This window comes from Panthera pardus, unplaced genomic scaffold, assembly GCF_024362965.1.
Source record: "Panthera pardus isolate Hobbes unplaced genomic scaffold, ASM2436296v1 HiC_scaffold_8, whole genome shotgun sequence".
Classification (NCBI taxonomy): domain Eukaryota; kingdom Metazoa; phylum Chordata; class Mammalia; order Carnivora; family Felidae; genus Panthera; species Panthera pardus.
Genome location: NW_026527013.1, coordinates 74,032,337 through 74,045,308, shown reverse-complemented (window position 1 = coordinate 74,045,308; position 12,972 = coordinate 74,032,337). Strand labels below are relative to the sequence as shown.

The 12,972-nt window shown below is 39.2% G+C and overlaps 1 protein-coding gene and 1 pseudogene across 1 annotated transcript in view; both read left to right on the top strand.

Moving 5' to 3' along the window:
- Positions 1-12,972, top strand: part of RALA (RAS like proto-oncogene A) — a 72,946-nt gene that overhangs the window by 36,878 nt on the left and 23,096 nt on the right. The window lies entirely within an intron of this gene.
- Positions 1,121-4,239, top strand: LOC109267879 (aspartate aminotransferase, mitochondrial-like; annotated as a pseudogene).

Genomic DNA, 12,972 nt, shown 5'->3' with positions numbered 1-12,972 from the left:
CGTTGGGCTCTGTGCTGACAGCTCAGAGCCTGGAGCCAGCTTTGGATTCTGTGTCTCCCTCTCTCTCTGCCCTTCCCCACTCGCATTGTGTCTCAAAAATAAATAAACATTAAAAAAAATTTTTTTAATAAAGTTCATTTTAAAAAATAATAAATGAATCATATGAAATTGCTGATTTCTAAGTAAAAAAAGAAATCTAATGTTGGCAGTTTTATGTAGTTCAACTTTATGATAATATGGAGTGATGATTCTTAACCAAGATACAAATTAGAATGATCAGGTCAGCCTTTTACAATATACACTGTCCGCATCCTAGCTCGTTCAGTGAGGATCTTCATGCATGGGTCCTGGGTAAGTGCATTTTTCAAAAGTTCCCCAGATGACTCTAGCGCATACACCTACTAAAACACCTGTGAGAGAATCTTCCCTTCAGGTTGTTTTTCTTTTAATGTACAAGTTCTTTTATACAGACCGGTATGTTTTTCATATAGTCAATTATATAGTCATGAACTGAAACTTTATTTTCATGACTCAACAAATTAGTCATTTTTAACTGTAAGATATGATCAAATCTCAAATTAAGATTTATCAGTGCTCAATCTTTGGAAGGAAAATCTAGGTGCTAAAGGATGTTTTCATGATTTTCAAGGAATTTCCAAGTCTTTTTTTCTTTCTTTTTTTTTTTTTTTTTTTTTTTTTAATTATGGTTCTTTATTTTTGAGAGGCAGAGAGAGACAGAGCATGAGTTGGGGAGGGGCAGAGAGAGACAGAGACACAGAATTCGAAGCAGGCTCCAGGCTCTGAGCTGTCAGCCCAGAGCCCGACACGGAGCTTGAACCCACGAACCGTGAGATCATGACCTGAGCCGAAGTCGGATGCTTAACCACCTGAGCCACCCAGGCGCCCCAACTAAGTAGAATTTAAATAAAAATAAAAATAAAGCCTTGAGTTATATACACAAAGAAAGAAATAAACATAAGCTTAGTCTATTTTCTATATTCGTTGTTAGAGTTTTTAATTAAAAACCGTGATATTTCCTGTCATTTTGCTGTGCCATACGTCTACAGTAAACCGCACAGAGTACGTACCAAATGCTTAATGTGAATGGATGGATGTGTGATGCCGCACACAAGAGCAAGTCAGAATTTCAAAGGTTACTAGTTCGTGTTTTCTTTCTTTCTCTGTTTTGAATGGCTCCCTGTTGCTATTTAAAAAGAACCGGCAGCTGGCCCTCCACTCTGTCTTGCAGTTACCCACTGCCTTCTTGCCACCTGCCCTGGCCCTGCTGTTCTCTGGCTGTGTCCTGTCCAGGGTCACTACCACCTTCCACCCAGGCCTCACCACTGTGGCCTCTGGCAGAGCCGGCTCCTGGTGGACCCGTATGGAGATGGGGCTCCCAGATCCCATCCTGGGAGTCACAGGAGCCTTTAAGAGAAACACCAACAGCAAACAGATCAGTCTGGGAGTTGGTGCCTACTGAGATGATAATGGAAAGCCTTCTGTGCTCCCTAGTGTCTGGAAGGCAGAGGCCCAGATTGCTGCAAAGTATTTGACAAAGAATACCTTCCCATTGTGAGACTTGCTGAATTTTGTGAGGCATCTGCAGAACTAGCCCTGGGTGAGAACAGCAAAACGTTGAAAAGTAACTGGTATGTCACCATGCAGACTGTTTCTGAAACTGGGGCCTTGAAGATTGGAGCCAGTTTTCTGCAAAGATTTTTTTTAAGTTCAGCTGAGCTGCCTTTCTGCCCCAACGCTTCTGAGGAAATCACACGCCCATCTTCAGGGACACTGGCCTGCGGCTACATGGTTAATCAGTACTCTAACCCCAAGACATGCAGCTTTGACTTCACAGGCGCTAAAGAGGACGTTTCGAAAATGCCACAGCAAAGCGTCCTTCTCCTGCATACCCGTGCCCACAGCCCCACGGAAGAGGACCCTTGCCCCAAGCATTGGAAGGATAGAGCAACAGTGGTGAAGAAAAACAATCTCTTTGCATTCCTCGACATGGCCTATTTACCAAGGCTTTGCCAGGGATGATGGCAACAAGGATGCCTGGGCTGTATGCACTTCACTGAACAGGGCATTCATGTTTGTCTCTGCTAATCCTATGCCAAGAACATGGCTTATTTGGTGAGTGTGTGGGAGCGTTCACTGTAGTCGGGAAAGATGCTGATGAAGCCTACAGGGTGGGGTCACGGTTGAAGATTTTGATCTGTCTGGTGCATTCCAACCTTCCAATCCGTGGAGCACGGATTGCCTCGACCATCCTGACCAGCCCTGACCTGCAGTAACCATGGTTGCAGGAAGTAAAAGGCATGGCCAACCACGTCATTAGCGTGCAGACTCAGCTGGTCTCCCTCCTCAAGAAGGAGGGCTCCTGCCACAACTGGTAGCACATTGCTGACCAGATGGGCATGTTTGGTTTCACAGGACTAAAGCTCGAGCAGGTGGAGAGGCTGACCGAGGAGTTCTCCATCTCCCTGACAAATGATCACCTCAGGCAACGTGGACTACCTTGTCCATGCCACTTACTAGGTCACCAAGTAATTTCCCTGGTTAGAGGGAACAAAGACCACCTTCCTGTCTACAGCCTCTGTGGTTGTGAGATTCACACAGAGGAAGAAGGAGGGTGGATGGTGGTGAGCAAGTCATTTCTTTCAACCACAGTACTTAACACTCAACCATTGAATGTGTTTTTCAGAAAAGAACATGTAGTGAAATGGGGCAGAGGCATCTGTGGCTGGTGTCTGAAACTTTGTGGCTCAAAACCAAACTCCTGCTCATCCTTTAATTCCAGTGTTCCAAAAGAGTGTACATGTGCAAGATAGAGCCCCCAAAAAACCTGTCGATCACGCCAGTGCAATAGATCAGGAGCTTTAACAGAAGCACCTTTTGGTGTTGGGGGCACCTCTGTAGCTCTAGAATGAGAAGAGCACCTACAGGAGGCATTGTGGGAAGACCTAGTTCTAACATGAGCAGTCAGCCCTGTGTTTGTCCTCTGGTGATGGGGCAAGCTTATCAACAGACCTCGTTCCAGAAACCGTGTTTCATGAACTGCTGCCGCTGCAGTGAGGAAAATAAAAGATGTTGTTTCCTGTCTTATTTAAGAAAAATAAGGGGCGCCTGGGTGGCTCAGTCAGTTAAGCGTCCGACTTCGACTCAGGTCGTGATCTCATGGGTCGTGGGTTCGAGCCCCGCATGGGGCTCTGTGCTGACAGCTCGGAGCCAGGAGCCTGCTTCTGATTCTGTGTGTCCTCCCTTTCTGTCCCTCCCCTGCTCATGCTGTCTCTCTCTGTCTCTCAAAAATAAGTAAATGTAAAAAAAAAAAAAAAAAAAAAAAGTAAAGAAAAAGAAAAAAGGCCTTTCTTTTTAATACTTTCAGACATTTTGATGTTGCTCTCTTCTCCCTTATTATTGCTGTTCTTTTCCTGAGGCACAGAGATCTATAACTAGCCTAGATTTTCATCCTATTCTGCTGCTTGATGGACTGTCAGCCCCATCCTATAGGATTGACTTATTTGAAGAAGTGCATAATTTACTTCTCATCCCATACCCTCACTTTCCTTATCAAAGAATAGCATGGAAGAGGTAACTGCACTGGATTTCAGCATCCTCTTTAGTGATTGTCTCCTGACGGGATGTTGCCTCTGCCCAGTTGGACCCCTTAACTTCATTCAGTGCAGTTGTGCAGTGTCTCATCTCACGTCACGAGTGGGCAATGCAGGGCAGAGTCAGGAAAGAGGGTATCTGGGCTCTGGTTTTAACCTTTTGTGTGCCGCCAGCTGGGCTCAGGCTTCACCCTTTGGAAAGATAACCACTATCTGCTCCAATCATGTAGACTTATTGAACCCTGGTTTCTCTCTTAAAATAAAGTTACTGCAGACCCCCCCTCCAAATAAAAATAAATGAAAAGAATTGGCTACCGTATTTCCACAAAATAGAAACTCAGCGAGTGGTCTATTATAGAGCTGTTGTGGAGATTAGTTGGTACAAAGGGAATTTCTCTTTATTGCTGTAGAGTTGATCTTTAGCTTTAAGTTACTGATTTATAAAAATAGTTTCAGTACTTAATTTGCAGAGCATGACGGATCAATATGTCCCTTTATAAATTCTTAGTTTTAGCTAAGCTGTCCCAATGCTATAAAGAAAACATTAGAAAAAAAAATCATATCAACACTTTTCTATAGCAGTGAAGACCACTGGCTGACCTCTTTTTTTCTTTCTGTGTGATTACTTGGTCACTTATATCAGGAAACCTATTTATTCTTAAAATTGATACTGAAAATTGATAATTGATACTGAATACTTAAAATTGATTGCATTCTTTAAAACTGAGGTTTATCTTAACTAGACTCTTTAGTTGAGATTTTCGAAGTTCCTGAACTTGAAATATTTGGGATTCCAAATAAGTCAACTGAAGATTTTAACTCATTTGTACTGAAAGCCAATAGACTGACTCCTCTGTGTCCCCAACTTCCTGTGACATGACAGAGGAAAATAAAATTTATAAACAGAAATTTGTAAACTCACAAGCACTGAGAGTAGGAGCAGATGGAATGGCCATGAGCAAAGCAGAGACTTTCCAGGTTTTAGAAGGCAGGAAACAGATGGCACTGATGGGTGGGCCAGGGTGGAGGAAGCCCCGGTCCGGCATACCCATGAGGAGAGGCTGCGAGAGGAATCTATGCTTTCAGGAGGAACCGAGCAGAAGAGATGATAGGACATGATATTATGATTGTATGCATTAAGAGCCAACTAGACATCCTACCCATACACCCTACCCATACAAATGCTGCAACAACATTGGTTCCCATGCTAATTTTGGAAATCTGCTTTCGAAAAAAGTTTCTTTTTAAACTCTCAGCCTGAGGAGGATTAGGAGTTGCAGTGAAAGTGTTAGTGACACATGGTAAACTCTCCTTGTTTTGATATTTGAAGAAGAATCCAACCTGTCGACCTGTTCCTTGCCCACGAACGTTGAAGGAAACACACCCATTAAAATGACAGTGAACATGGAGTCTTTGACTTCTCCAGATCTGTAATGGGAAGTAGATCTCTCCACCACTGGAGGAAACCTGCTGTGGTGGACTGGGGAAGCTAGAGGAAAGAAAGCCTAGTCAGTGGTGACTTGGAGTTATAAATGAATTAACAATTATGAATTAACAATTCACAAAATAACCAAATACATAGAAAAAAATTCACCCTCCTCCTGTAATCAAAGATGGAATTAGAAATAACAATGAGATCTTTTTCCTAATATGTAATTAGCAGATTTTTTTAAAGAATACCAATTGCCTAATAGGAATGTTGTGAACAATTATACAGAACTTTTGAAAAGCAGTTGGACATTATGCCTGATAAACCTTAAACAATCCATTCATTCAATTTCTGTTTCTTATGGAAACAGCATGAAAAGCATTTTAAACATAGAAATAGATGGTCATTAATTGTTATACTGAATAATTCTGAACGGCTGTCATGTCTTACACGACTCAGTAAGTGAACTGCTGCACATGCACAAAATGACATACTAAATAGCCATTAAGAATTACAGCCATGAGGTCAACAAAACAACACAGAAAAACAAGTATGACTTAAGTGGAAAGGGATGCAGAAGGCAAACTTGTGTTATAACTTAACCTCCTCCCCACCATGTCTCTGTACTTCATGGTAAAATCCTTGAAGTTGGGGATCCTGACTTACCTATGTGCCCACCCACTCCTGCCCTCCAATGCCTAGCACAATACCTGACTCTGAATAATTCTGTGTTGACTCAGAAGACGGGCATAGGAAAAAGAAACAGGAAGCGAAATAATAAGCCAAAAGATCAGAGAAGCCACTTTACAAAGAGAGAGCTAACTTACTAGTGAAAAATGCATTAAAAAGTGGAATTTAACAGATGTCTTCATGTAAACTTTGATGCCTTAAAAATATTTCATGTGCTAGTGGGGCACCTGGGTGGCGTCATCGGTTGAGCGCCTGACTCTTGATCATCAGGTCATGATCTTGAGGTTTGTGGTTTCAGGCCCTATGTCAGGCTCTATGCTATCCCTGCTTGAGATGCTCTCTCTCCCTCTCTCTACCCCTAGCTGCTTGCACAGATGCATGTACTCTCTCTCTCTCTCTCTCTGTCTCTCAAAATAAATATTTAAAAAATATATTTTATGTGCTTATGACTGTTTACTGTTAAACTTTTTGTCAATATTTCTTCTAATGTCTAAGTTTGATCTAAGCCTTACTTAGTTGAATAATTTTTAAGCTGGATAATTCAGACAGGATTAGTTCAATTATTTTTTCTGGTTGCATTTTTTTTAATTAGCAAAGCTTTCATAGACAATATGAAGTTCCTAAATATATCAAGAAGAAACTGAGAGTGTATATACACTAATTTATAGCTCATACACAGTAGAACCTAAAGCAGGTATAACTTATCCAAATTATACTTTTTTTTTAGATCACTAAGCATCCAGACTCTGAGTATTATTTCTTCATGCAGTTTTGTACCTGGTAAATTGAGTAAAAACATTTAATTTATTTAATTTTCAATTAAGGAACATATTCACATGTTTCACAATTCAAATGGTTACTGTTATTTATCCTCCCAGAGTTAGCATAGGAATATAGAAGCAAAATGTATATTCTTTATAAGTATTAACAATTTAATGTTTTTCTAAAGTACATAATCTTATTTTAAAAGCACACTTAGGGGTTAAAAGACAAATGTTAAAATAGCCATCGATAGTAGTTTATAGGTTTTTTTTACTCTTTTACCTTTCGGGTTTCACCCTGTTACTTATTTCTCGGCATTACTGAAATCAAGTCATAATGTGCTAACAAAACTACTGGGGCCAGAGTGAGAAAACCTCTTATATTTCAGCTATACAATCTTAGATTCAATTTTTAAATTATTTTGAACTATTAAAGTGATTTCCATCATTTCCTTGCATGAACTCTTCTCACCACCTACCCTTACCCCACAAAAGGCTGTTGCTTCTTCTTTTCCTTACCCATGTCCATCCACTCTAGTCAGAGAGTTAAGTAATTTGGCTTGAACTTCCCCTCTCCTTCACCCCACACATCTAATAGGTCCCCATATTGGTTGAGTCTTTTCCCTTAGTGTCTCTTGAATTCATCAGCACCTCCCTAGTCCACACTCAAGTCACCATGGCCCTGTAGGCTTCTAGCTGTTCTCCCTTCTGAGTCATAGTCTCTCGCTTAAAAACTCCTGGTGGTTCTCCACTGCTTTGAGGACAAAAATCATTACATTCCTGGTACATAAGGTTCTGTTTCTGGCCCTTTTTACTTCTTACAGCTTTATCTCCAACCATGGCTCCCAGGTTCACCTGGTCTACTATTGCTTTGTCTTTCAAGTCTTCGCTTAGCCATCACTTCCTCATTTGTTCTAGAAAATTTTTGTTAGTTTTAACTGTGGCAAGGGTTTTACCTTTGTGCTGCTGTTAGTAATTTTGCCCTGAATGGGGGCTGAATATATGCTGCATTAAAGGTACTATCTTCTAAAAAGATGCGTAGGGGCAGTTCAGGTGATGATCTCGTGGTTCAGGCTGTCTGCTTTTAGCACAGCGCCTGCTTCGGATCCTCTGTCCCCATCTCTCTCTGCCTCTCCCTTGCTCACATGTGCACTTTCTGTCTGTTTCTCTCTCTCAAAAATAAACATTTAAAACTAAATAAAAAGATGCTTATCGTACATACGCTGTTTTATTCATGTTAACATTGGCTTTACAAACAAGCTGACGCCCAAGGAGATAAAGTAATTCAAGCCTTTGTGATTTTAGGTCTGTGCTTTGATATCTGACAACGTGTCTGGCAAGTCATGTAAATAACTTTTACTATTCAGACAAGGCAAAATGTTAAGCCATCTTTAAGCAGTTTCCAGCTACTGTAACCTTAAAATAGTATTACTTTCCTTAGTTCAGTCTTTATTATAATTTTGTGTTCTTGTTATTCAGTGAAGCTTGAATAGTTGGAAAATATTATGTTGTTCCATCTCAAAAATAAAACAGTGTTGCAGGGACTTTCTAACTTTGAATGCTGCTCATATAGAGCTTAATTGTATTCTTCAAAATGAAGGAAGACTTTAGGGTGTCAGTTGCTATTAACGTTGTTTCACCTGGACTTCCTTCCACCTTCTCTTTTTAATAATGACTAATTAATAAAGTTTTGTTTATAAATATTAAAAACAATAGTTTTTTTGTCACTTAAAATTTGTCAAAGATTTATTGGGATTCCAAAAGCATGAAACAAAACTATGATAAATTGGACTTCGCCAAAATAAAAGCTTCTCTTCAAAAAACATGTAAAGAAAATGAAAAGATAAGCCACAGACTAGGAGAAAATATTTTCTGGTAAAAAAAAAATTTTGTTCCAGAAAATATAAAGAACTCTTACAACTCACTAAAAAAAATTTTTTTTTAAATGGGCAAAAGATTTGAACACCAAAGACCTATATAGATGGCAGATAACCACATGAAAGTATGCTTAACATGGTTAGTAATTAGGAAAGTGCAAATTACAACCACAATGAAATACTAATGCTGATGTCCTAGACTGCCTAGATGATGACAGTACCCTATGTAAAGCAACTGGAAATCGCCTACTTGTTAGTGGAAATGCAGAAAGGTACACCACTTGGAAAACATATTTAAGCAAACGTACCATGCAGTTTAGCAATCCCACTCTTAGGTATTTACCCAAAAGAAGTGCGCAGTGAGGCGGCGGGGGGGGGGGGGGGGATACACACACACACACACACACAGAGACTTGTATATGAATGTGTATAGCTTCTTCATCTTTAAAATTTTTTAAATGAAATAACCCAAATAAATGTGAATAGGTAACCAAATTGTGCTATTTCCAGACAGTTGAATACCATCCAACGTTAAAAAAAAAAAAGGTATATGCACTTCTGGTACATGTAACAATATGGATGTATCTCAGAAGCCATAGCTGAGTAAAAGAAACCAGGCACAAAAAGCTACGTACAATATGATCAATTTATATAACATTCTGGAAAAGACAATAGGAACTGAAATTGGATCAATGGCTGCCAAGGGATGGGGTCATGGGGGGATATTGACTGCAGGGGGGTCAGAAGTACATTTTAGGGGTGATGGAAACGTTAGGGATCTTGACTGTGGTAGTGGTCACGTGACTACATTTATCAAAACTCATTGAAAAGATGATTTTATTGTATGTATATCAAACTGCCTTTCAAAAAAAAGCCAGTTTTCAACATCAGAAATTACCTTCACAGGGACATCTGGGTGGCTCAATGAGATAATAAGCGTCCAACTCTTGGTTTTGGCTCAGGTCATGATCTCATGGTTCCTGAGTTCAAGCCCTGTGTTGGGCTCTATGCTGACAGCTTGGGATCCTGTCTCTGCCCCTCCCCTGCTTGCACTCTCTCTGCTCGTTCTCTCTCTCTCTCTCTCTCTCTCTCTCAAAATAAATAAACTTAAAAAAAATTACCTTCACAAATTTCAGGGTAAAGAAAACTCTAGAAGATAGATCAGATGACTCCTAAATCAGGTCCTTAGTCTTTTGATTCAGTGGTGGTGTTTTTTTATTGTGAATACATTTTTGTATATTAAAAGTTAATAGTCTTTTATTATCAAAATTTTGTTACCAGTGTACAATCTTCTTGCCCCAAAACAAGATCTATCTTCATTTATTTGAGTCACCCTTTATAAAGTTACCTAAATACATTATTTAATTGTCTTCATGTATATCTTACACAGTTTGTGTTCATTTCATTCTCTGTTATGTACTCTTTGTGAGTGCTCTTGTAAATCGAGTCTTTTCTTCCACTCTCTGTATATATTGTTGTTGTTGTTGTTGTTAGACATTTGGTTTCCACTTTTTGGCTACTGTGAAGAAAACTATGAACATTCTTGTACAAGTATTTTTGTGGACAGATGTTTTCATATCACTTGAGTAAAATGTAGGAGTAGAACTTTGGGTTATAGGGTATGTGTTATGTTTACCTTTTTGAGAAATTGCCATTTTTCAGAATGATTATACCATTTTTATACTCCCACCAGCAAGGCATGAGAGTTCTGAAAGTTCAACATCCTTTCCTACATTCAATATGGAGTCTAATTTTAGCTATTGTAGTGGGCATAAAGTAGTGTATCCTTGTGACTTTCATTTGAATGTCCTTCTGATATTGAGCAACTTTTTATGAACTTTTTGGACAAAGAAATATCTTTTATGAAGTGTTTATGAAGCTCAAGTATTTTGCCCAGTTTTTATTGGGTTGTTTATATATATATATATTTTAATGTTTATTTATTTTTGAGAGAGAGAGAGACAGAGCACAAGTAGGGGAGGGGCAGAGAGAGAGGGAGACACAGAATCTGAAGCAGGCTCCAGGCTCTGAGCTGTCAGCATAGAGCCCGATGCAGGGCTCGAACCCACGAACTGCGAGATCATGACCTGAGCCAAAGTCGGAGGCTTAACCAACTGAGCCACTCAGGTACCCCTGGGTTGCTTATATTTTTATTACTAATTTGTTAGAGTTATTTATATATTTTGGATGCAAGTCCTTTGACAATATTTTCTCCCAGCCTGTGGCTTACTTTTTAATTTTCTCATCAGTCCCTTTTGATGAGTAGAGGATTTTAGTTTTGATAGTCCAGTTTTTCAGTTTTTTCTTTTGTACTTCATATTTTTTGTGTCCTCTCTAAAAAATCTTTTTTTCCCTCAGAGTCTCAAAGATACTTTTCTGTTTTTTGAAGACTATATGTTAGCTTTACATTTGAGTCTATCATACATATCAAATTAATTTTTTGGCACAGGGTGAGAAATGAGTAGAGGTTCTTTTCCTCCTAAGGTTTATGCAATTTTTCCAGGACTATTTGTTGAAAAGATTGTCATTTCCCCCATTTAATTGCTTTGGCCCCTTCTTCCATTATACATTCTAACCGTTTATTTGAAAAGAAATTCATTCTTTATACAACATATTTGGTATAGAACCATTTACCCTTTGAAATCTCTTTTTGATAGCAATTTTGCAGTTGATTCCTTTGGCCTAAGTATGAAATCGTATTATCAGTTAATAATGATCATTTGCTCCTTATTTCTCTTTCTGATGTCATCAGATGCCACTTCCAGAACAATGCCAAAGAGTGGTGATAGTGGACATTCTTATTCCTGAAAAAAGCATTAATGGAAATGCTTTTATTTTATGAAGCACAATGATACTTTTAGGGTGTGGGCTTTAAGGTAGCCAGTTTCTATATTAAGTGAGTACCAATAAATTTCTACTTTATTAAGGTTTTTATGAGCAGCAGACTTTGGATTTTACAAATAGTATAGGCTTTATACAGATAATAATATGATTATTTTCTTCTATCAATTTGAGGAATTCTATTGACTTCTTAAAATATAAAGCTATTCTTACAATATCTGGTTGAATTCTACTTGGTCACTTTGGTTTATTCTTTTAATATGCTGGATTCTATATGGTAACATTTTTTATTTAGAATTTTTGCTCTGTATTCACATGATAGATCAGTTAATCTACATTTCCTTTATTATCTCTTTGTTAGAACTTTATGAATGTTAAGCTAGCTCTCTGAGGAGGATTTGGAAGCTTTTTCCATACTCTGGAGCATTAAACACTATTGATAATACCTGTGCTTTATTTAAATGGCTGGAAAAATTGGGGCGCCTGGGTGGCTCAGTCGGTTGAGCTTCCGACTGTGGCTTAGGTCAGGATCTCACTGTCTGTGAGTTAGAGCCCCGCGTCAGGCTCTGTGCTGACAGCTCAGAGCCTGGAGCCTGCTTCGGATTCTGTGTCTCCCTCTCTGTCTCTGACCCTCCCCCATTCATGTTCTCTCTCTGTCTCAAAAATAAATAAACATTAAGAAAAAAAAATTTGGGGGGACGCCTGGGTGGCTCAGTCAGTTAAGCGGCCGACTTCGGCTCAAGTCATGATCTCGTGGTCCATGAGTTCAAGCCCCGCGTCGGGCTCTGTGCCTACAGCTCAGAGCCTGGAGCCTGTTTCAGATTCTGTGTCTCCCTCTCTCTGACCCTCCCCCGTTCATGCTGTGTGTCTCTCTCTGTCTCAAAAATAAATAAACGTTAAAAAATAAAAATAAAAAAAAGATGTTAAAAAAGAAAAAAAAGGGGCGCCTGGGTGGCTCAGTCAGTTAAGCATCTGACTTCGGCTCAGGTCATGATCTCGCGGTATGTGAGTTCAAGCCCCGCGTCGGGCTCTGTGCTGACTGCTCAGAGCCTGGAGCCTGTTTCAGATTCTGTGTCTCCCCTCTCTCTCTGACCCTCCCCCGTTCATGCTCTGTCTCTCTCTGTCTCAAAAATAAATAAATGTTAAAAAAAAAATTAAAAAAAAAATTTTTTAATTAAAAAATAAAATAAAATAAATGGCTGGAAAAATATACCAATATTGTTATTTGTGCCTGGTAATAAACCTAAGTAGTCTTAAAAAAAAAAAAAAAAAACTCTTTCAAAAAGGAATAGTGTATCTTGTTTCCTTGGTCAGGTATATTCTAATTCTTCTGAAATTGTTAATTTTATAATAAATTCCTTGGAATTTTTTATTGAGCAGGTACTGTTAATGCAGATAGGGAGTGCCATGGGTGAGTTGTTGTATGAAATACTTTATATTCTGAGAGTGAGTCACTAATTTGGCCTCTACCTACATGTGATTAGTAATGGTTTGATAGGAACTGAACTTCTGGTGATCATAAACTTTTAATGCACTATTGAAATAGGAGGGGAAGTAAATGATTCATTTAATCTCTTTATTGACAAAGAATCTCTCATTAAGAACTTTTACCAGTCAGAGGGGCACCTGGGTAGCTCTGTTGGTTAAGCAATCGACTTCAGCTCAGGTCATGATCCCACAGCTCCTGGGTTCGAGCCCAGCGTCCAGCTCTGTGCTGACAGCTCAGAGCCTGGAGCCTGCTTCAGATTCTGTGTCTCCCTCTC